The 23,110-nt window shown below is 35.6% G+C and overlaps 1 pseudogene; it reads left to right on the plus strand.

Moving 5' to 3' along the window:
• Positions 1-1,353: 1,353 nt before the first annotated feature.
• Positions 1,354-23,110, plus strand: part of LOC117023213 (rho GTPase-activating protein 17-like) — a 93,949-nt pseudogene continuing 72,192 nt past the window's right edge.

A 23,110-nucleotide genomic window follows, 5' to 3' on the forward strand; every position in this document is an offset into this window, starting at 1 on the left:
ATTTAAATACACTCCCTTCCAGCTCTAATGTTTGAGTAGCTCCAATTCTGGGGAGTGCTGAAGGTTCTTCTCTCTCCCAATTGGAACTGGTAAAAAGACAATTGAGGGGTGGGGGATTAGCTACTGAGAAAGGTCCTGGGTCATTTGTCCACCTCCCCAGGGCAGGCCCTGGCAGACTGTGAAGACAAAAATGTCACTAGGGCAGGAGTCTGTAGTCCCAAGCCCTGAGTACTGCCAGGGACCTGCTTGAGGCCTAAAGCACAGGAAAGGGAAACAAGTGAAGTAGGAAGAGGGAGAGAGGAGGAAGCGCTGCCTGTGGTGGGAATTTAGGAAGAGCCACTGAGAACAGCCACAGGAGCGACTCGTGGCATCTGCCACAGACCAGTAACCCCTGAGCTAGGTAAGGGGAGATGGAGCACTGCTTAGGTCTGTGCTCCTGGAACTGCTGGCATCCCAGCCCTGTTCCTAGCCCCCCGCTGCAGGGCACAGGGAAGGAGCTTGCACTGGGGGACAAGACTCAGTGGCTCATTAATACGAGAAAAAACCAGGGGCCTTCATCTACTCGTCTCAGTGGACTTTTCAGATAGCACTGTACTTTGGCTGGGAGACCTGAGAGCCTATAATTCCTCAGCTGTAGACTTTCAGAAGAGGGGTGTTATAGGAGGAGCTGTGACTGGTTAGGGGGTAGATGGAGGGAATGGGAAAGGAATCCTGCCTTTGTCCCCTACAGATATCACCCAGTCTGCCATGTCCTCTTCTTATACTTTTGTTCTTGGAAGACCTCAAATTATTCTGGGATGCCACAAAGCTGTTGACCTTCATAGCTCAAAAGAGTGACATTAAGGATATTCACTTCCTCTTAAATACCTTCTACTGCCCAGAGAGGGAATGGTGGGATTCTAAAAAAAGAGTGGGGGCAGATCAAAGTTTGTGGGTCAGTTCACTTTTTCTACATTTGGACTGCAAACCAGATGTAATATCTTCGTCATTACTAAAGGAAGAGAAAGAAAACTTGTGTAAACTAAGATAAAAAGCTTTTAATCGTTTGAACGTCTAAAGAATTAGATGGTGAAACCTAAGGTTTGGAAGATAGTGCAGACAATCACCTTTTAAAAAATCTAAAATCCACCAAACCACAGCTCAAATGTTCTGCCCCAATCAGCAAAACTGTCAGAAACACAAAAAGAGCATTTGGAACCAGTTCTACCTCTCAAAAGGTAAACAATATACAAAACAAAACAAAACAAAAATCCCAACAACTTACTATTGAAGAAGTTATCAGTAGATACCTGGTAGCTCATCTTTCACTGATAAGCTTATGTTACTTACAGGGTTCATACGTATTATGGCGACATGGTCAGCACACCTAGTGCAGGAAGCCAACCCGAGGCTGTGGAAGCCGGCAGAGGACAGCCTGCCAAGCTTCCGAGCGAGTGACTGGGCCTTTCTAGGAACAGATCCAAGTTTTCATTCTCGATTAGGAGGTGGGGAAATCAATTCCAAAGATTATTCCTATATAATTCTTTCCTAAGTCAGATTTGATTGTTCCATGAGCCACTTGGTTCCACATTCTTCCCCAAGTTACTTCGTGGTCTTACTGCTGCTGCTCAGAGCTACGTATGGCCCTTTCGTGGGGCCAGGGCATCTGTTTTATCTTCCCAATGTTTAAGAAAATTAGCCCTCATATCCTTGAATTAGATAAGCAGCCTCGCATAACAGTTGAGAACAAGGACTCGGGAACTAGACAACCTAGTTCTGCACTCTGGTTATGTTGTGTGACCTTGGACAAATTACTGAAACTTTTTGTGCTTTGGTTTCCTTGTATGTAAAATGGAGATGATAATAGGACCCACCCTCTAAAGCTATTCTTAGGATTCAATGTTAATATTTGTTTAACACACAATAGTGCCTGACACCTAGTAAGCACAACACATCTGCTTACTTAATAAATTACTTCCAACTTATTTAAGAGACATTATGGACTGAATTGTGTCTTTCCCAAAATTCACATGTTGACACCTGTTGGGCAGAAACAATATGCACCCATTGTCAATGTCAGAGTTGGACTCCAACTCCATGGAGGATAGCAATGATTATCACAATGCCAGCCACCAGAAATAGAAGTCCAAACACTTGTCCACTGCATCTTGGCATCGGAGTTGCCAAGGAAAACACAACAGTCAAACACTTGGTGGAACAATGTTATACTCACATAAAGAGGGGACAGGGCAAAATCAATTCCTATCAATTCATTCCGTTGGTCCCCGAGACTAGCAGATTTCCCCAGCAGGTGACACAGGGCAATTGGCCTACTAGCATCCCTCTTATGCTGCAGCCGAAGGACCCTCTTTTGTCTCCCATGGAGTTAGAAATACTAAATGCTGGAGGTGAGCCAGAACAAACCAGAACAAAGGAGCACACAGAGTCTGAAATAGAGAAAGATATTCCCACACAAGATGATAGGCCCGAAACAGGTTGTGTGTGCTCTTTAGCTCTAAGGAAGTATTCTAGGTCCAAGGCCCCTTCTTATGCGGCTGCGTGCATGCTCGTGATCTGCCTTTCCCAGCAAAGCCCCAATCTCTGATGTGACTGAAGGAGACAGGGCCTTAAGGGAGGTAATTAAGAGATCATAAAATTAAGGGATCAGGCTCTAATCCAGCAGGCCTGACATCCTTATAAGAAGAGGAAGAGACACCAGGGGTGTGAGTGCACAATAAAAATGACACAGGTAGGAGGCAGCCATCAGCAAGCCAAGGAGAGAGGTTTCAGGAGAAACCAAATCTATAAACAAATTGATCTTGGACTTCCAGCTTCCACAACTGCCAGAAAATAAATTTCTGTTGTTTAAGCCTTCCACTGTGTAGTATTTTGCTATGGTAGCACTAGCAAACTAGTATACTAGCCATCTTAAGAATCATAAAAAGATAGTCCCCTACTCCCCTCTCCCTTCATATATAACATTTTAGTGGTGCTTCTTTACACCAACTCACACATTGAGGACACTTTTCTTTCTTTTAAGGAATATGTGACATTTTCATTGCCTTTTCATTTGGAAATAAATTTTCAACAAGAAATATAGAAATATATTAGATAATATTTGCTATACTATATTAAGTTTGTTATCAAGGTTTGGATTATGATATCTTTTAACTCAGAAACCACAATTTTCTAATTTTGTCATTTCACAAATTAGCACAATTACTAACAAATAATAACTGCATAAATATATATGTGGTGAAACCCTAAAAAAGCTAATTGGTATGGAAAAAAGATGGCTCATGTTTTATAAGATGTGATTTCATACCCAAGGTATTTTGAATGGCCTACCTTCAAATATAAATCTTGGAATAAAGTGTATGATTCGAATTAATGTAAATAAAAACTATTTAATGGTATTCCTTAAAAAGACATCTAAATGATTCCACAAAAGGAAAATAATAAAATATCAATTTCAGGTTCAAAGTTATGACTGAATTTTAAATAAATAAATTGGTGTACCACTGATATATTTAACATCGAACAAATCTGTTTTCTAAATGTGATGACAAAGTAGTCAAATTTTATGTATGTAATAAAATAAATTTTAAGAAGAACTAAAATTTAAAAGATAAATTGTTACAGAGTTACTAAAGAAAGTAACTAAGTCAATAACTGAATTATTCTGAAAATGTTGCTACTTATATTTAGAATGCAAGGAATTTCTTAAGTCCTAAACTGCACTTAAAATGGAAATGTTTAATATATTTTGATTGTAATTATTTCCTTAATATACATACTGTCAGGTCTAAATGAATTTTTTTTTTTTAGTAGAAGTTTTGTTGTTTTTAAATAAATACGTTCAATTTATAGCTATCTCATCACTATCATGCTCTCAATCAATATTGTACAAAAATTTGCAGCAGGGGTGAAGTGGTATATATTTTATAGTTTTAAAATTTTGAAAATAAATAGAACATTATTTGTTTATTTAATAGGTTTATTAATGTGGTTGCATGTTTTCAGTACTTAATAAAAAGGTCTGAGGATACAGAAGAAAGTCAGAATTCCTTGTTTTTGTTACTCTCTATCTAGAATTTCTAAAGTATTAATACATGAAAATATTAAAATGCCTGGAGTTTTGCTATAATTATTTTAGGTATATTCTGCAGAAATTCTAATCCTGACATTGACTTACCTAGGACACAAAAAGTGTCATATTTTCTTTTTACTTTGTGTACTGAAGATTTATAGTTGGCTTAGTTTCTTACAGCTCCACAGAGACTGAAAAATGTGATAAAAGAGATACGCTGTGTCAGCTCAGGAAAAAAGAATAAAATATGGAAATGAAGATTTAAAGTGTCTCATAAGACAGGAGAGAATAGAAAAGGAAGATAACTGTATTCATGAAAGAAGCAAAAGAAGGGAATCAAGAAAAAAAAAAAAGGCAAATTTTTTGACCAGTAAGGAGAGAATAAAAAGGGAAAAGTAAAAAAAAAAGTAAAAGTAATTTCATGTTCTAAACTTTTGCAATCACATTTTAGTTTAAAAAACTTTAACTGACATATTTCTTATAGAATTCTTATCCTAAAAGCATAGAGTATATCAGTCTTTTTGAAGTACTGTGGTACTTATCAGCATTTAACCTAGACTCTAATTTTTGGTGAAAATATTAAAAGTACACTTAAGGTGATGTGGACATTTATACAAAATATTCTCAGTAATGATTATTCATCTCTTGATATCCATTGATAGTAAAATTTTGAGTGATTTCAATTTCTTTCTTTGTACATGTATTTTTTCGTGTCAAATCCTTCAAAATGAGCACATTTAACATTTCAGTCATGGTTCAAAGCAGAAAATCAAAAATTTTAAGCAGGAAACATGTCTTTATTCCCTAAGCATATAACATCTTTCCAAGGTCAGAAGGAATAGGTTTAGGTTGGGGTTTCAAATATGTCCCTCTAAGCAACAGAAAATGGACTCATCAGACACATACTACTTCTGAGGCAACTGATATAATTGTGTGGCCCAACCTCAGAGTTATGGGCAAAGGATCAGAAAATGAGAATGAAGAAGGCTTTGCTGTTACCAAAACGGATTCTCACCAAAAGAGGTCAGAGAATTTCAGCAATAGGTTTTAGTAGTACTCATTTGTCCTCAATAACTGTCACAATCTAGTAAAACCTTGATACACTGTAACCTAGGAAGTGTAATAGATGTTCACATTTACTACCACCAGTACATATAAAATAAGAGGTGAAAAGATATATTATATATATATATATATATATATATATATATATATAATATATATATATATATATATTATATATACATATAGCATTTTGCTTGATATATGTGTATGTGTATATATATATACATATATATACATATATATATATATATATATATGTATATATATATATCAAGCAAGAAAGACAATATGGATAGTGTCTTAAGTCTCCTTGGCTGCCATAACAAAATGCCATTGATCAGGTGGCTTAAACATCAGCAATTTATTTTCTCACAGTCCTGAAGGCAGGAAGTATGCAATCAGGGGTGCCAACATGGTTGGTTTCCAATGAGAGCTCCCTTCTTCACTTGTAGATAGTCACCATCTTGCTGCGTATTCACATGGCAGAGTAAGAGAGAAAGCAAGTCTGGTATCTCTTCTTATAAGGGCATTAACTCCATCATGAGGGCCCCAGACTCATAAACTTCTCCAAAGTCTAATTCCCTCCTAAAAGCTCAATACCCAAATAGCATTGGGGATCTGGGCTTCAACGTATGAATTTTGGGGAGACACGATTCAGTTCATAGCATCTAGAAACTAAGACTCCTAAACTCTCTATTTTTAATATTTTGAGGGACCGCATACTGTTTTCCATAACTGCTGTACCATTTTACATTCCACCAGTAGTGTTCAAGAGTTCCAATTACTCCACATCCTCAACATTTGGGTATAAGTATATATTATAATAGCCATCTTAACAGGTGTGAGGTGCTATCTCATTGCCATTTTGACTTACATTTTTCTGATAATTAATAATGTTCAGTATGTTTTCCTATACCTGTTTTAATCCAGCAATCCCACTTCTGGGTATATATCAAACCAGGATCTGGAAGAGACATCTGCTCTCCCATGTTCATTGTGGTATTATTCATAGTAGCCAAGATATGGAAACAACTCAAGTGCTCATCAACAGATGAATAAAGAAAAAGAGTTATATACTTACTGAACCTTAAGAAAGAATGAAATCCTGCTATTTATCGCAATATGGATTAACTTGAAGGATATTATGCTAAGCAAAATTAGCCAGTCACGGAAGGAAAAATGCATTCTTCCACTTAAATGAAGTCAAAATAGTTAAAATAGTCAAACTCATAGAAGACAATACAATGGTGGTTGCCATGAGTTGGAACGGTGGGGAAAATGGGGAATAGCTGTTCAGTGGGTACAAAGCTTAAGTTACACTAGATGAGTAAGTTGTAGAGATCTGCTTATACAACACATCGTGCGTATAGTTTTAAAAAAATGGTATTTTACATTTCAAAATTTCTTAAGAAGGTAGACCTCATGTTAAGTGATTTTACCACACACAAAAAGAGACACAAGGAAACCAGGCAATGTTAGATATGTCTATTGCTTTGATTGTGGTGATGGGATTATAGGTGTTTGTCTATGTCCAAACTCATCAAATTGTATACACTAAATATGTGCAATTCTTTGTTTATCATCATATTTCAATAAAGCTGTTATAAAACAAAACAAAAAAGAAAACTTAAACTGTCAATGTCCAGTGTTTTATGAAAAGGAATAAAATGGTTTATGAGTGGGTTACTAGTTGTGAAAAAATGCCATGCCTATCTCCATTCCTTTGCTACATGGACTCTACATTTTTTGGAAGGCCATTCTAGTATTCTAGATGCTACTGGAAGCTGGGACACTGAGCAAAAGCAATATAATACAATCCATGCTCATCAGCCCATTGCTTCTCTCTTACTGAAATTCAGTCACTTGTTCTCATAAACCAGAGTTTTAATTCTGCAGTGCTCCACTTTTAGCTGGTGTCAGCTTATCATGCAGAACCTCTGTTACACAAACTAAAATGTTGTTTTCCTCCGTTAACGGATCATAGAAAACCCCTCATGAGACTATGGTGATAGGACGAGGGTGAGAAGCAATGTAGCAGGAGTAGGGAGTAGGTTTCGTAACCAACTACTGAATCTACTCTGAAAATGACTCATGCCAAAACTCTTAGCATCTGACTATAAGCCCTATCTCTGGTAGTACACAGTGGCATTATATTTCACAAAGACAAGCATGATTTTGGAGTCAGTGACCAGGTACACGTGTACATTTTACCATTAAATGTCTGGTGTTCCATATTCATTTAGTGTCATCTACATATAAGACTGGGTTTTAGTTAAACAACTAAACAAACTGAACTACTCTTGGCTGTTCTCAGTAGTATATTGCAAGCCATATTGATTAAGTTGCCCTGATCTAACCTATTATTTTCTTCCTTATCCTTCACTTAGAATACATTTCCAAATAAATTGCTCAGATTTCTTTGCCATTATGAATGGTGAAAATAATGTAATATTTGTCATCTAGTGTATTTAACTTGATCTTACTTTTACTTGTCCCCTGGGGTGAACTGCTATCAGAATCTACTTATCTGCCTAGAGGCTGTGAGGTAGTAGGAGTGTTGTTGTAATGGGAGTTGGTATTTTATTCCAAGGCAATAGTCTCAGGTGAGTGATTAAAATGTTTCCCCCAAAGCATGAACAGCAATCAGGAGAGGCTCAGGGGTTAGGAATACACAGAAGTAATATCTAGATAAATCCACCTAAATGACCCACTCCAATCCTGAAGCTCCACTCCTTCCCAATCAATGTTCCAGCCTTCAGGTAAGAGAACAGCAAACGTATTAATTCAATAATAGGATAAATCTCTGCATCTGATTTTTGCTTTTATTGGTGCTAGCACTACTAAGTATATAAAATTTGTACGTGGATCTGTGAATTAAAAGGATGGAGCTTGTACCTATCTTTCTTTAACCGTTTGAATATTGTCGGAAGTAGCTGGCCCATCTCCGAGTTCTTACATTCCTTCTCTTCACCATGATACTTTCTTGTAGCCGTTACTCTATTCACAGAAGCCATGTCTTCCTTAGTACTTTTTTCCCACTGATTTCCATGGACTATACAACTGTCATCGTCCAAATGTAGCTGCCAGGTAAATGCATATCCAAGCAGGTCAGATAAACAAAACAAAACAAAACAAAATACAGATTTCCATCCTTGAGCAGCTGTTTTTATATCCATTTCTGTCATCAGCCAAATCAAGTACAGGAAACAGGAAACAGAAACGACTCTACAGAGATGGTTTTAAATAGGTACTGTCACAAACCATAATGGATACCAGTGAGGAATAACTCCCAGATACCACAGCACTTTCCTACTACTTCTGAGAATTAGAGCCAGGCTTCAAGAATACACCCCTGAAAATGAAATTAAAGAAATAAAAATTCAGAATCAAAAAGCTGCCACTACTGATGCCACAGCTCTCTTAACACAATGCAAACTGGATGAAGAGACCTGAATGATGGCTACAGAAAGTCTTGAAATGGTTACGACCCTCTTTGCCACCAAAAAGTACAAAAATAACCAGTATATTGGTCTCTGCTTAGTTTTTATCTTCCAAACCTTATGCACACGTTCCTAATTTGTGGATTCATTTTTTTTTTTAATCCAGAATCAAAGCTGCAAAGGAATAGGAAAAGTAAAAGGTAGATTTCCAACTTCTCTAAGAAAGGAAAGAGGAATGGAAATTGAGAAAGACAATCCACCATATCTACCTCACAGTTCAAGAATAACATTTCATATTAAATGCAAACAAGTAAACAATCAAAAATGCAGACAACCACATTTTCCAAAAACTCATTAAAATTAAACTATTTTAATAATTGCAGTTTTCAAAAATGATTAAATAAATAATAATAACAATGATTTAGAGATTTAGTTTCATATGTATTTACTTTGCACTGCAAGAAACTAGTCCAATGAATAAAGTCCTTGAACTTTGAATTTAGAATCATATTTTAACAATTAGGCTTCTGACATACATTCCCATGTCTTCTCTTCTGCATTATCTGTTTACATTTTATTCTTCATCACTGTTCTTCAGCTCTGAGCATCGTTTGTTGTTTGTTTATTTATATTTAAGATACAAGGCTATTTCTTCTGCAGTCACAAAGAGAAAAGATATTGGGTTAAATCCAACATATAGTCAAGTCCACTTTCAGAAGAATGATAGGTTTTTATATTCAATCACAAATGACTTTTATGCCATCAAGTTTACCTGTAAATTCACTTAAAAAGTACAAAAAACAATAGTATTACATATTTCACACTTGGGCCTTAAAATTTTTCCCATGAATTTCATTTCTAGTTATTTATCCAAGAGAAATAAAAACTGTACCACAAAAAAATCTTTAAATAAGAATTTTCATAGCAGCTGTTTTTCTAATAGGCAAAACCTATAAGTAACCAAAAATAGGTGTCCATCTATTCAACGCAATTCCTATCAAACTACCAATGACGTTTTTCACAGAAATAGAACATATAATCCTAAAATTTATATGGGACCATAAAAGACCCTGGATAGACTCAGCAATCTTGAGAAATAAGAACAAAGTGGGAGGTATAACAATAGCTGACATCAAATTATACTACAAGGCTACAGTAATCAAAACAGCATGGTACTGGCATGAAAACAGACACATATTCAATGGAACAGAATAGAGAGTCCAGAAATAAATCCATGCCTATATGGCCATTTAATCTACAACAATGGAACCAAAAATGTACGGTGGGGTAAAGACAGTCTATTCAATAAATGGTGCTGGGAAACCTGGACAGACACATGCAAAAAAATAAAGCTGGACCACCTTCTTACACCATATACAAAAATAAATTCAAAATGGCTTAAAGACTTAACTGTAAGATCTGAAACCACAAAATACCTAGAAGAAAATATAGGAAGAAACTTCACAGACATTACCCGGAGTAAGATTTTTACTGGTATATCCCCTCGCGTGAGGGAAGTAAGAGAAAAAATAAACATGTGGGATTACATCAAACTAAAAAGTTTTTTCACAGCAAAGAAAACCATCAATAAAATAAAAAGGGATCCTACTGAATGGGAAAAGATAGTTGCCAATGATATATCTGATAAGGGGTTAATATCACAAATCTATAAAAAACTCACTCAACTCAACTCCAAAAAAACAAACAACCCAGTTAAAAAAATGGGCAGAGGACATGAAGAGACATTTTTCTAAAAAGGACATTCAGATGGCAAACAGACATATAAAGAAATGCTCAACCTCACTAACCATCAGAGAAATGCAAATAAAAACCACAATGAGATACCACCTCACCCCAGTCAAAATGGCTATCATCAACAAATCAACAAACAACAAGTCCTGCCGCGGATGTGGAGAAAAGGGAACCCTTGTGCACTGTTGGTGGGATTGCAGATTGGTGCAGCCACTATGGAAAACAGTATGGAGGTATCTCAAAAATCTGAAAATGGAACTACCTTATGATCCAGCAATTCCACTCCTAGGTATCTATCCGGAGAAATCCAAAACTCCAATTCAAAAATCTTTATGCACTCCTATGTTTATTGCAGCACTATACACAATAGCCAAGACATGGAAACAACCAAAATGCCCATAGGTAGATGACTGGATTAAGAAACTGTGGTGCATTTATACAATGGAGTATTACACAGCCATAAAGAAGAAAGAAATCTTACCATTTGCAACAACATGGATGGACCTAGAGAACATTATGCTAAGTGAAATAAGTCAGACAGAGAAAGACAAATACCATATGATCTCACTTATATGTGGAATCTAGAAAAAAGAATCAGTGAATGAACTAATCAGAAACAGTTTTGGAGACAAAGAGGAAAAACTGAGGGTTGCTAGATGGGTGGGGGTGGGGAAAAGGGGAAGGTGAGGGGATTAGAAAACAATCAGTAACCACAAGATGGCCACGGGGTTTTGAAAATTAATCTGAGGAACGTAATCAATAATGTTGTAAAGATTTTGTAGGGTCTCCAATGGACACGTGTCCCATTTGGGAGACCACCTCATGGGTGACGTAGATGTCTGATCACTGCACTGTACACCTGAAGCTGAACGATAATGAATGTCAACTATAATTTTATATATACATATATATGTGTATATATATATGTATGTATATACTCACAAGAAGTGGAGTACAGCATTAGGAATAGAGACAGTGGAAATGTAATGGCTCTGTGCGATGTCAGAGGGATAGTGGATGGGGGAGGGGGGTTCACACAGTGTGAGGGATATAAATGATAAACGTCTAAGTATTACTTTGTCTTGTGCACCTGAAACTAATTAAAAAAAAAAAAGTTCTATGGGCTATCATAAAAAAAAAAAAAAAAAACATAGGTGTCCATCAACAGAGGAATTTATAACCTGTGGCACATTATTAACATAGAATACTACTCAGCAATAAAAAGGAACAAAACATTGCTAGATGCAACAATATGGATGCAGAGATATTGCTGAAAGCTATTTTTGTGAGAAATAGTAGTGGCATACAAGAAAGCAGAGACTATCTAATTCCATTACTATGAAGTCGAGAGCAGACAATACAAATCTATGAAGACAGAAATCATACCTGGGAGTCGGTGGTACAGAGAATCGACTTAAAGGGACATAAACGATCAATCAAAATTCTACTCCTTGCTAAGGATGTATGTTACGTGGCTGTATGCATTTTTTTTCAAAACTCACTGGCTTATCTATGCATTTTATCATATCTATTTTATACCTCATTTAAATAAATTATTGAAAAAAAGACAACAGCATAGAAGTTATGAAAATAAATAGTACCTACCGATATTAGATTAGATTTTGGTACTAACCTGAAATTAATCCTTGGAGATTTCATTGGCCATTGTCAAAGGGACTAGCAAGATTGCAAATTGAATTGTGATTTATTGCTTCTTCATTCCTGTCAGGTGATATCACTTCTTAGATGGAAGTCCTTGTCTAAGGATAAGAGAGTAGACACTCTCCATGTATACAAATAAATCCACACAGATGCTATTTCATTAGCATTATGCTTTTCTATATTCAGAATGTTCAGGAAATTAAATACTGAAAAGATTTATAAATGATGATTTATTTGAACCATTAAAATGACAGAATTACCTAGAAAAGCTATGAGGTGACCTTTCTGTTTAAAACCTGTCTTATATAATAAGATTATATACTCATCAGTTTCTTCACATAGTCTGTCCACTCAGTTGGTGTAATCTGAAAATAATTTATAACAGCACTCTTGTAATTTATCTTATCATTGTGTTTCATTGGTTTTCAATTTTATATTATAATTATAGCATCCCATTAAATATTAAATTTCTAAGTAACTCCTAGCACTAATCAAATGTTATCGCTATCAAGATACTAATTATTGAATGTATTAGTTTAAATGTAATTGGTTGATTCATAAACATAGATGTGTGCCAGTCTGACTACTGAGAGATGCAATTTGTGTTATTTTATAAACGTTGTTTGAAATGTTGAAATAAACCAGTTGTGTTTTGCTTACGATACCTAGAAGCCAACAACAAGTTTTTTAGACTTCGTTATAAGGCAGATAAACTTATAGATGGAAATCTGCTGTATTTTAAGTGGTTTATTAAGCCCACCACTAGACTGAAAATTGAAAATAGCATCAGTGAGCAACCCCTGAAGTAAAATGATCTGAAATCCATGATACCAAAAGTTAACAGGTTTCTGTTGTCAATAAATGCATAACAAAGACATGGGAGGATAAACTGATAGCAGTAGAGGTAAACTATAGGACAATTTGTTCTCATGAGCACTTGGTTTAACATTTTACCATCTTACAAAGAAAGTGATCATATGTCAATTTCTAGGAGAATTCATAAGACATTACTTTGGTCTCTTAAAACATACAATTATATAAGTTGTTTCTTTGTCATTCTTATTTTTATTTTTGCCTATAAATAGTGTTTTATCTAGAGTGAGATCAATACACAATAGAGAGATTAAAACTCTTACTTTTATCTGCTTTTTCAAGTTATCCCTGTTGGCAGTTGTATTGTAATTTGTTTCCAGTTTGTACCTAGAATTTTTATTGAAGAATGAAGTTAAAAAAAAAAAAACAAACTACACACACACACACACACACACACACACACACAAACATTGAGGCACTGATGAAAGTACACATCCATATGCATGTTTTCAGATATGTATCAGTTTGTATGCTGAGGAGGGACTTATTTTTCTATGCATGAAAAATACATTCGGATACTTATTATTGCTGAGGAGTAGTGGAGTCCATTATTTATAAAGAGCCACAATGCTTTCTTAACGAGCAAGAACAAAGCCCTCATTACCTTTCTCCTGAAATCTGTATTTCTTTAACCATGTGAAAGTGAACCACACTGTTCAGTAGAGCAATGAGTCCCCTGATGTGAAATCATGATATAACAACAAATGAAACTTGTGGACTAGATCCTGCAGAAACACAGTAACACTTGTGAACATGAATCTCCACCTGTGATATGGTTGACACTGGAGTCTAACATAGCCCAAACTTCCTCTGGGAGTTTTTAAGCTTAAATAGCAACTAGGTTGAAATGTCAGGCCAGGTTTTATAGGAAACATGATCATTCCACTATATGGCTGGTGGGAACAATGTTTTTCTTTCCCTTACACTTTGAAAGACTATAGACCTGGTGGTTATTTACAGTAGTTGTTTGTGACTTGAAGAGACCGCTGCAGCCTCATTGCCTGAATGAGAAACAGTGTGTGCTAGAGGTGACAGAAGTGGCAGTGCCACCAGAGAAGGATTTCTTGAGATGTCAGGTCAGCTGTCTCCAAGTCAGGTGACACATCACAAGATTAAATGTCTGAGCAATCATGACTCATTTTTAAAACAGCAGTCAGAATTCAGGTGTCTTTTTGCGTAGTCATAGGAAGGGGAAAGCCAGGTAGGAGAGGAGAATATGACAGGAAAATTGAGACTGAAAACCGTCTGTAAACATACTTTGGAGCTCAAACTGGTGTAGAATACATCCATTACTGATAAATTAATGGGAGCTCCCTAAGTTCCTACAGTATGTATTCAATGCTCGTAACCTATCTTCTCCAACACATGGCTAGGTGGGTTCTGATGTTTTTCATAATTCAAAACACCTATTGATTACAGAGCATTGTACACTTTTACATACTTGACAATCAAGTTTGCTGAGTTTAACAAAGAGCAAACAAAAACTAAATGAAGGTAAGCTGTCTTTCTAGATCAGAACCATTACTAGAATATAAAGTGATAATAATACTCACCACTGGTTACAGAAGAAATCACAGAAGTCTCTGTCCTACAACGAAGAAAAATAAAGGTGTTAAACATGATTTTTAAAAGTTAACCTCAAAGTCACTGGAAATGAATAAGCCGTTACACTTAATTAGGAAAAAAACCCTTGCCATAAAATGCCTATCTTCTTTTAGCTACAAGATATGTGTGCTAATTAACCATCAAAGTACAGCCTGAAGGAAATTTGGTACAGTGATTTGTTAAAGTAAAAGTGGAATTTGAAATGACCTGTCAGTTCTAATTGAGTTACGACACAATCCCCAGGATGAAGGTTTCTTGAAAATAGCAGCTCAAATTTAAAAGAAATCTTTAAACAAGATAATAAAATTGACTGCTGAGTAGCTTTATGTATTATATAAACAGAATATGCAAAATATTTTCAAGAATTTTATTTTTCTAAGTTATTGTGATCAAGAGGATTTTTTTTTTTTTTCAGGAAAGTCATCATGAATTAACGGTAGATAATGGAATAATGTAGGCTAAAGAGAGAGTCATCTGAAGACTCTCTCTTTCCATCAAGGAGCAAATAAGTTGGAGTCCTTCTGATACAAAGCATCACTGATGGGTTTCTGACCTCAATACATATGTACCTCAATATATACCTTTGTATATATAATTCAACGCATAAATATTATTTTGTGCTCAGGCTTATCCTGAGTGATATATTGAGGAATTAAAAGAAAAGAATATAAGGTGTTGTCCATTCAAGAAAATTGTATTCTTCTTAGGAAAAAGCACCTTACACATATAAATCATTTGCTAATGATGAAAAAATACGTAATGGATTTGCATTGATGATTAGAATTGTTAGAGAAGGGTAGAGTTTTCGGTGATTTTGTAGTCAATTTTAGACAAAGCATGAATGAGACCCAGAAAGATGAAAATTATTCAAATACCAGAAGAGTGTGCCATATGTGAAATAGTGGATAAAAACATTCACCATAAAGGAGAAAATGAGTCAAACTTCTGAAATAACTCTCTTGCCTTCAATGAACACTTTTAATTAAGAAAAATAAGAAATAACTTTTAAAAGCCTATTTTGAAAGTTTTTAAAACCAATCTCGCAACTTCTACTGGGGAAAGTTTCTTAAAATGTGCATGTATATAAAATAGCAATAATTTCATTTGCAACCTTCCTTGATTATAGTTTAACCCTTTTGCCACAACAGTCAGATATATCTGAATGAATAATCTTGACATTTTCTACATAAAATCATGTTGTTTATACACAAAGCAGCTCAAATTGCTATTTTTAAATGCATAAAATAGTCAAAATATCAACTTTTTGTTTTTTTGTGTATTTTTGACACATTTTGAAAGAAAACACACCTTGAAATCAGTTAACACAGTGGAAGAGTTAAAGCTAAATACTGAACAGAGTCTCCAATATGGACCTTAATTAACCTCATCTCCTAGTACTTATATTCCTCTATAGTCCTCTCCTATGTCCAAAAGGATAGATCGGTGTAATCAAGAGCATTGCAAAAATGTCCACGTGTGCTAAGACCATGTAGTCAAAGGCTTTAATGGCCACCTGTGCTCTAAGGAATTACTCTGGGGATATCAGGAGGACACTCAAGCAGCCTTATGGCGAGGTCCACGTGATGTGGAATTATGATCATGTGCCCACAGCCACTGAGGAACAGGGGCTTCCTCTTAACAGCCATATATGAAAATCTTATTGGAAGTGGATTCTCTAGACTAGTCAAGCCCTCAGTTGAGTGCAGGCCCAGCGATATCTAGACTGTAATCTCCTAAGATACCCTGAACTAGTACCACCCAGCTAAGTCACTCCCAAATAACTCAAAAATGGTGATATAGTAAATGTTGTTTAAACTGCTAAACTCTGGAGTAGTTTGTCATGCAGCTGTAGGTAATAAATAAATTAAAAAAGCATTAATTTTAAACATTAGTGGCAAATAAATGCAAAAAGGAAATAAGAAAGTACCAACTCTCTATGTCTAGTCTACTAAATATTACAAATACTTTCTGGTAATCGATGACTTTTTTCCTCTTTAAAATATTTATTCTAAGGGCTAATGAATTTAGACAAGTACATATTTACATATGTACATAAGAATATATACCTTAAATTATCTGTCTTTTCCCATTAACACAAATGATTCCCTTGTTTAGATTCAGTGAAGAAATTAAATAAGGAGTTATTAAGAAAAGTTATCTAATATCAAATTCAGAGACAACCATGATCCGTTATTAATACGGTCAGCATATTCCTAGAGCTCCTGAGTCACTCCTTTATGCCATCTTGTCTATTTTGGCTAAGTTAAGGTTTGATGATCTTAGGTAAATGCTAACTGATGCTTTAAACAACTCCAATACTGAACTAGCTTAATTGTCACCTTTAGAAAAATATGAATATTCTTTATTCTGAGACAGAAAAATGTGCAGCTTGAGCAGGTGGTGAAATTCTGGAGGATATGAAAATATGCTTAACTCAGAAACTATTTTACTTATTAAAATCCTTCTTCACTGACATTTATTGTAATTTCATCAGAATATCTGCAGTGCTGACAAGTTTTAAATAGGCATGGAATCTGCTATTAGAGGGTTAGAAATTCTGAATAGAAAATTAAAACACTGCAAGTTTTACAAGGAGTTTTCATGTTTTACTTCAAAGTCTTACTCATTTCATCCACCTGATTCTTAGCTGTGAGGGAGGAGAGCTGCATTCAATTATACATTAGTTTTGATTATGTGCTTTTACATAGAAAGATAATAATAATAGAAATAAAATAATCTGTGCCCCTCCCCCCCAATATGGAGAGGACAGAGATTCTTCCTGGTCTGCAGAGATAAATAAATATATTGTTTTCCCTAAGAAAGATTAAGATAGTATCGACATCCCTTTTTCTACTTCACAGCTTCTCACATTCCATATCAAAGTAGGCTTAGTTATTATTTTTTTGAGTGGGCTAAGTTACATTCCTCTAAGTTACTTCATTCATATCCTTTCTATATGTAATACTAGAGGTATCTAATATTTTAGAATCTACAATATTCCATCTTGCAAGTGTAAGAATGAAAATTAATGGCAGGAAATTACTCCTAATCCATCCTTTTCTAACCTTAAATACTTAGCTCCAAGAGGTTCTGGGTTATGTGCCCGGTTACATAAAAGTACATAAATTTAACAATTAATGCTCAAGTATAATGGATACACTTATGCCTCTAGCCACTTACAGGCATGAAAAATAATTGGTGTATGTATGTTTAATATACCTTTAAATGAGATATATTTGTGAGTAGATGAGTTATTATATATACATCTCATTTGGAATTTGGTACACATTTCAAACTTTCAGTTTATGTGGGTATTGTCGATAAATGCACATAAAATAAAGTAGAAGACATAATACCAGGGGTGCCAAAAAATGTATACACATTTTAAGAGATGTTATCTTTGCTCAAGCAGTAGTTGCTGCTTGAAGTGTCTGGACGCTGATTGTAACCACTTTGAGCACCTCTTGTAATTGCAGGAGTCAAATGTGACTTCTATTCATCTTTTGTTATCAATGTACATTGAGTATTACAATTAATACATTTTTTCCTTTCTTAAAATGTGTATACATTTTGGGGGCACCCTTTTAATATGTGGCTGTAATAGTTTTTATAGAGGATTAAAGAATATAAGCAATATTAAGTTAATTATCAAGTACATTCAAATTTTCTCTTAACAAATATCTTGGATTAAGTTAGCATCAATGGATTGGACTAAGAGAAAAATGCAGACCTCATGTTCATGCAATAATCATAGAAAAACAGCTGATCGAATCAAGCCATTGGCCTCCTGACACATAAGGTAAGTAGACCTTGAAAAGAAAATGTAAATTACACTGAAAAACAATAGAATTTAATCAGAGATGAAAATATTATGAAAATCAAATCATAAATTTTAAAGTACTACATACTATTTACATTCTTGCTTAGTATATCATTTTTGGTTAAGCTGTCATGTAGTTGTAATTTAATGTAATTGTATTCCTAAAATAATTAGAAAAGGTATGCAAGTTTCTTAAAGTTTTAGTGTATATTCAGTATATGTATTTGTATTGTTCAACAAGAAATCCAGAAACTGGCATCAATAGAAATGAAATATAGACTCATCTAAGCTCTCAAAATGAATATGAGTACCATCTATTTGATTATAGTTTAAAAAGAAAAAGAAATGCATGAGGGATCAATATGCATGATATACTTTAAATACAAATGATCACAGGGGCTAATGAATTGCTTTACTGGTTACATTTATACTAAATAATGGGATGAAATGCCACCTCACTTAAACTGATCAGTTCACAGAATATTTAGAAAGCAAATGTTCATACGTTATAATGTTTTCACATAGTTAAGAAGGTAGAAAATGAGAATACTAAACTTTTAACAATTGAAAAAATATCAGGCATTATTGAAGGGCAATTTCATCCCATAAAGCTAGTTAGAATTATAAGGGGAGACAGAGGAGAAAAAATGCTATCAGTAAATAAATAATACTATAATAGGTTCCAAACTCAAAGATGTCTTAAATATTCTAAACCATCATTCAATTACATGATATATTAGCAATATGAAAAAGTAACCTAATTACTTTTGCATTTTGTCTCAGTACCAATTTTATTTCAGAAAAAGAATGTTGAAAACTAGAATTTGGGACTGAGATTTCAGGATAATTGGTATTTATTACAATGCAATTGATATAAAATGATAAAGCGTTAGACAATTTTACATCTGCATTACTTTTAGAAATTAAAAGGGAAAGGTTACCACTTACAATGCTATTGAAGTTTTAGTATTTGTCATAATTAGAAAGTAAATATAAATTTAAAGATTATTTTAATTCTAACGAGTTGAAATACTGCTGATGTATTCCATAAGGCACGATTTTTTGTAATTTTTACTTAAGTATTTTTTAGTTTCCAGTTTATTTTTACAGAAAAGGAAATAAAGCAAAGAACAATAAAATTTATAACTTTACTGATACATAATATTGCACATTTTTCAGAAGAACAAAGCACATTCTATCTATGATGATGTAAATGATCCTTCTATCGTATTCAAGATTGGCAATTTTATTTGAAGAAAACTATTTTTAGGTCATGTTGTTTCTCAAGAACACAGGAATATCTTCTCTATGATCTAAACTAATCTCTGGGCATTACATCTGGAAAATAATGATGTGAATGATACACCCTTGTTGTATGATACACTAAGATATTTATCAAGGAAAAGTATAAAATGGTAGAATACTTCATTTAGAAAGCATCATAACACAAATTAGAATATATTTCTATTCTAATTCATGGCTGAGTTTAGAGAGACTAATTGTCCCATAATTGGAAGAGGGCTATCTATCCACTGTTAGAAAAATCTCTGGTAATCAAGAGGATATTATAATACAAATCCAGTGTCCAAAAAGTTAGGTTCATCATTTAAATTGAACTAAAATCAGCCTCTAGATAACTTCAAAATTTAGTCTTAATAATTCTTTCTAGAAGAATACTATGTCTACTACCTCTGCACATCTTTTCTTTTAATAGTTGAGTGTCCTCATCTTTCTTCATTAAATGTACTATCTTATGAATTCTTTTAAAAGGACAAGATTTCTGAGCTCCTTCACCTTGTTTTCATGTTTAACATTATTCTAGTTTGTAAATATTTTTAAAATGAGCTATGTAAAAATGTTTATTTTACCTAAGAAGATTTTAATATATGCCTATATGCTTTGTAGGTGGACTTTATACATCAGATATGGCAACCCAAAATTGTCTTAAATTTTGTTCATTCACAGTCATTTGGAAGTTAATATATTGATATACTAAGTCACTCAATAACCCATACCACAATCTTGGCTGTGGAACCTGAAACAATCCTAAGGTTGTTTCCAGCCCCTGTCACCATGGTCCATCCGGGGACCCATCCAGTAACAATGCAGCAGCCTTCCCCAGGGCCTGGTGGAAGTCACACCTATTACACAACAGGTAATAGGACTGCTGTCTGAAGACCCAAATGTGGACCCTGAAGTGAACACTTGTCCCAATGCTACCCTCCAGAACAAAGTACTGGAGGGAGTCCCATTCACCCAGGAGCCAGACAGGATCCACACTCAACCAAGACCCTGGAAACAAGCCTGCCAACTGCAGATCCAACTGCAGACTCAGCAACAGCCTAGTAACCAACTCTAACTCAGCAAGACTGCAATTCTAAAGGTAATTCCACCAACCTGGGGAACAGATAGAAGAAGGTCTTCATCTGCTAAAAGCAGCTTGTAAGGACTGAAAGAAGTGTTCACTACTTCAAATGGGCAGGCACCACACAGGCTACGTGGCTTATAGAGAGCCAGGAAAATATGATACCATGAAAGGAAACAAATAAAATTCCACTAACTGAACCCAAATATCTGGAGATCTACAATTTGTCTGACAAACAATTCCAAATAATCATCTTAAAGAACTGAATGAAATGCAAGAGAACACAGACAACTAAATGGAATCAGGAAAACAATACATGAACAAAATGAGAAGTTTAATAAACAGAAACCATAAAAAAGCAAAGAAATACATATTAACTTCCAGTAAAGATGGCAGAATACATATCTTGCTGTACTTGCCTCCTCTCATGACCACATCAAAATTACAACTAATCTACAGAACAACCATCATTGAGAATTGCCTGAAGTCTAATTAAACAGAAGTCCTATCATTAAGGACATACAGAAAAGGCCATGTCGGACTGGTAGGAGGGGTGGAGATGTGGAATAAGCTGGCCCCACATCCATGTATGGGGGTTAAAAATTGGAAAGGATATCTTGACTTCAGAGGTGCCCTGACCAGCAAGGGGTCCCAGCCCCACACCAGGCTCTCTACTCCAGGGTTCCAGTGCCAGGGGAAGAAGTCCCCATAAATTCTGACTGTGAAAACCAGCAAAGATTGTAGCTGGGGCACATGTCTCCTCTTAAAGGGCCTGCATACAGACTTACTTTGTGACAGACTCACTCGCTCCGCACTCCAGTACTAGGGCAGCAGCTTGAAAGGTGCTAGAGACATAGCGGGAGGAGCTGAATTGTCTGGCTTCAGGGTAAGGGCTGGAGGAGCAGCTTTCTCCCAGACAGAAGTGCTAGCAAAATCCATTGCTCCTTGGTTGAGCCTTCCCTACATCCAGCCTGGATACACAGGCAAGTACCATTCCTGAGTCTCCATCAATGTGGCTAACACTGTTCACCTCATCCTGGTAATTCCCTGAGACCCCACTGCATCCAACTTGTAGTCACACCCAAGTGCTTCTTGTGACTTTTCCATACAAATTGTCTACCTTGGCTCATGCTCTGGACTTTACAACAATCTCTCAAAGGCTCACAAACCTCAAAAAAAAAAGCATCTGGCCTTGGCATGCCCCACATGACTTACTAAGCAGCCCGAGCCTGGCACTAGTGGCTGCCAGACTTGGTTCACAGCTTAGCCTCTTCCAGGTACCTGTAATCCCAGGACAAGTGACAACCATCTGCAGATCACTTTGTAGTTCATACTAAATGGGCCCAGGCAGGGCACAAGCAGCAGGTGACCTTGCAGCAGAGCCTTTCCCACGAGGCCTCAGAAACAACAAACCCAGTGGCCAGCTTCAGACTACACAAGAGCATCACTCAACCACCTCCACAAACGGCACACACAAAGGGCAGACTGTGCAGGCACCAGAGACACACTGAAGGTGAGTGAGTCTCTGCACAATAACTACTCCACTTAAGTCATGGACAATTCTCACTGTCCTGAGGGTCAATCCCTCCTATTGATGTGCCCACAGCAATCAAGGCTCAACTGCAACAAGAGGGCACACGCAACACATACAAGGGACACACCTACCAAACAGGGCTCAGGTGACTGGGGAGACTATGCCACTGGGTCCCTTAAGACACTTACAACATTAGGCCACTCGACCAATCAGCAGACATAGCAGTTCTACTTAATACATACAAACACAGGGAGGTATCCAAAATAAGGGAGACAAAGAAACCTATCCCAAATGAAAGAAAACAGAACTCCAAATAAAGAACTAAACAAAATGCAGACAAGCAAACTACCAGCTAAAGTGTTCCAAACACTGGTTATAACTATGCTCAATGATTTCAGGAAGAACTCCACAAAGAAACAAGAAACATAAAAATGGAGACAGAAAACATAAAAAAAGAACCAGTAAGCAATGAAGAATATAATAACTGAAATGAAGAATACATTAGAGGAAATCAACAGATCAGATGCAGCAGAGGATCAAATCAGCAATTTAAAAGATAAAGTAGCAGAAAATACCCAACAAAACAGAAAAAAAAAATCCAAAAAAGTGAAGATAATTTAAGGGACATTTGAGACAACATCAAGCATAGTAATATTTATATCATATGTCTACCAGAAGGAGAAGCAAGAGAGCAAGTTGTTAAAAACCTATTTGAGAAAGTTATGACTGAAAACTTCCCTAACTTGGTGAAGGAAATAGACACCCAAACCCAGGAAGAACTGAGTCCTAAACAAGATGAACCCAAAGAGGCCAATACTAAGACACAGCATAATTAAAATGCCAAATTTTAAAAACAAAGAGAGCATCTTAAAAGCAGCAAGAGAAAAGCAGTTAGTTACCTATCAGGGAGCTCCCATAAGACTGT

Source organism: Rhinolophus ferrumequinum, chromosome 6, assembly GCF_004115265.2.
Source record: "Rhinolophus ferrumequinum isolate MPI-CBG mRhiFer1 chromosome 6, mRhiFer1_v1.p, whole genome shotgun sequence".
NCBI lineage: Eukaryota > Metazoa > Chordata > Mammalia > Chiroptera > Rhinolophidae > Rhinolophus > Rhinolophus ferrumequinum.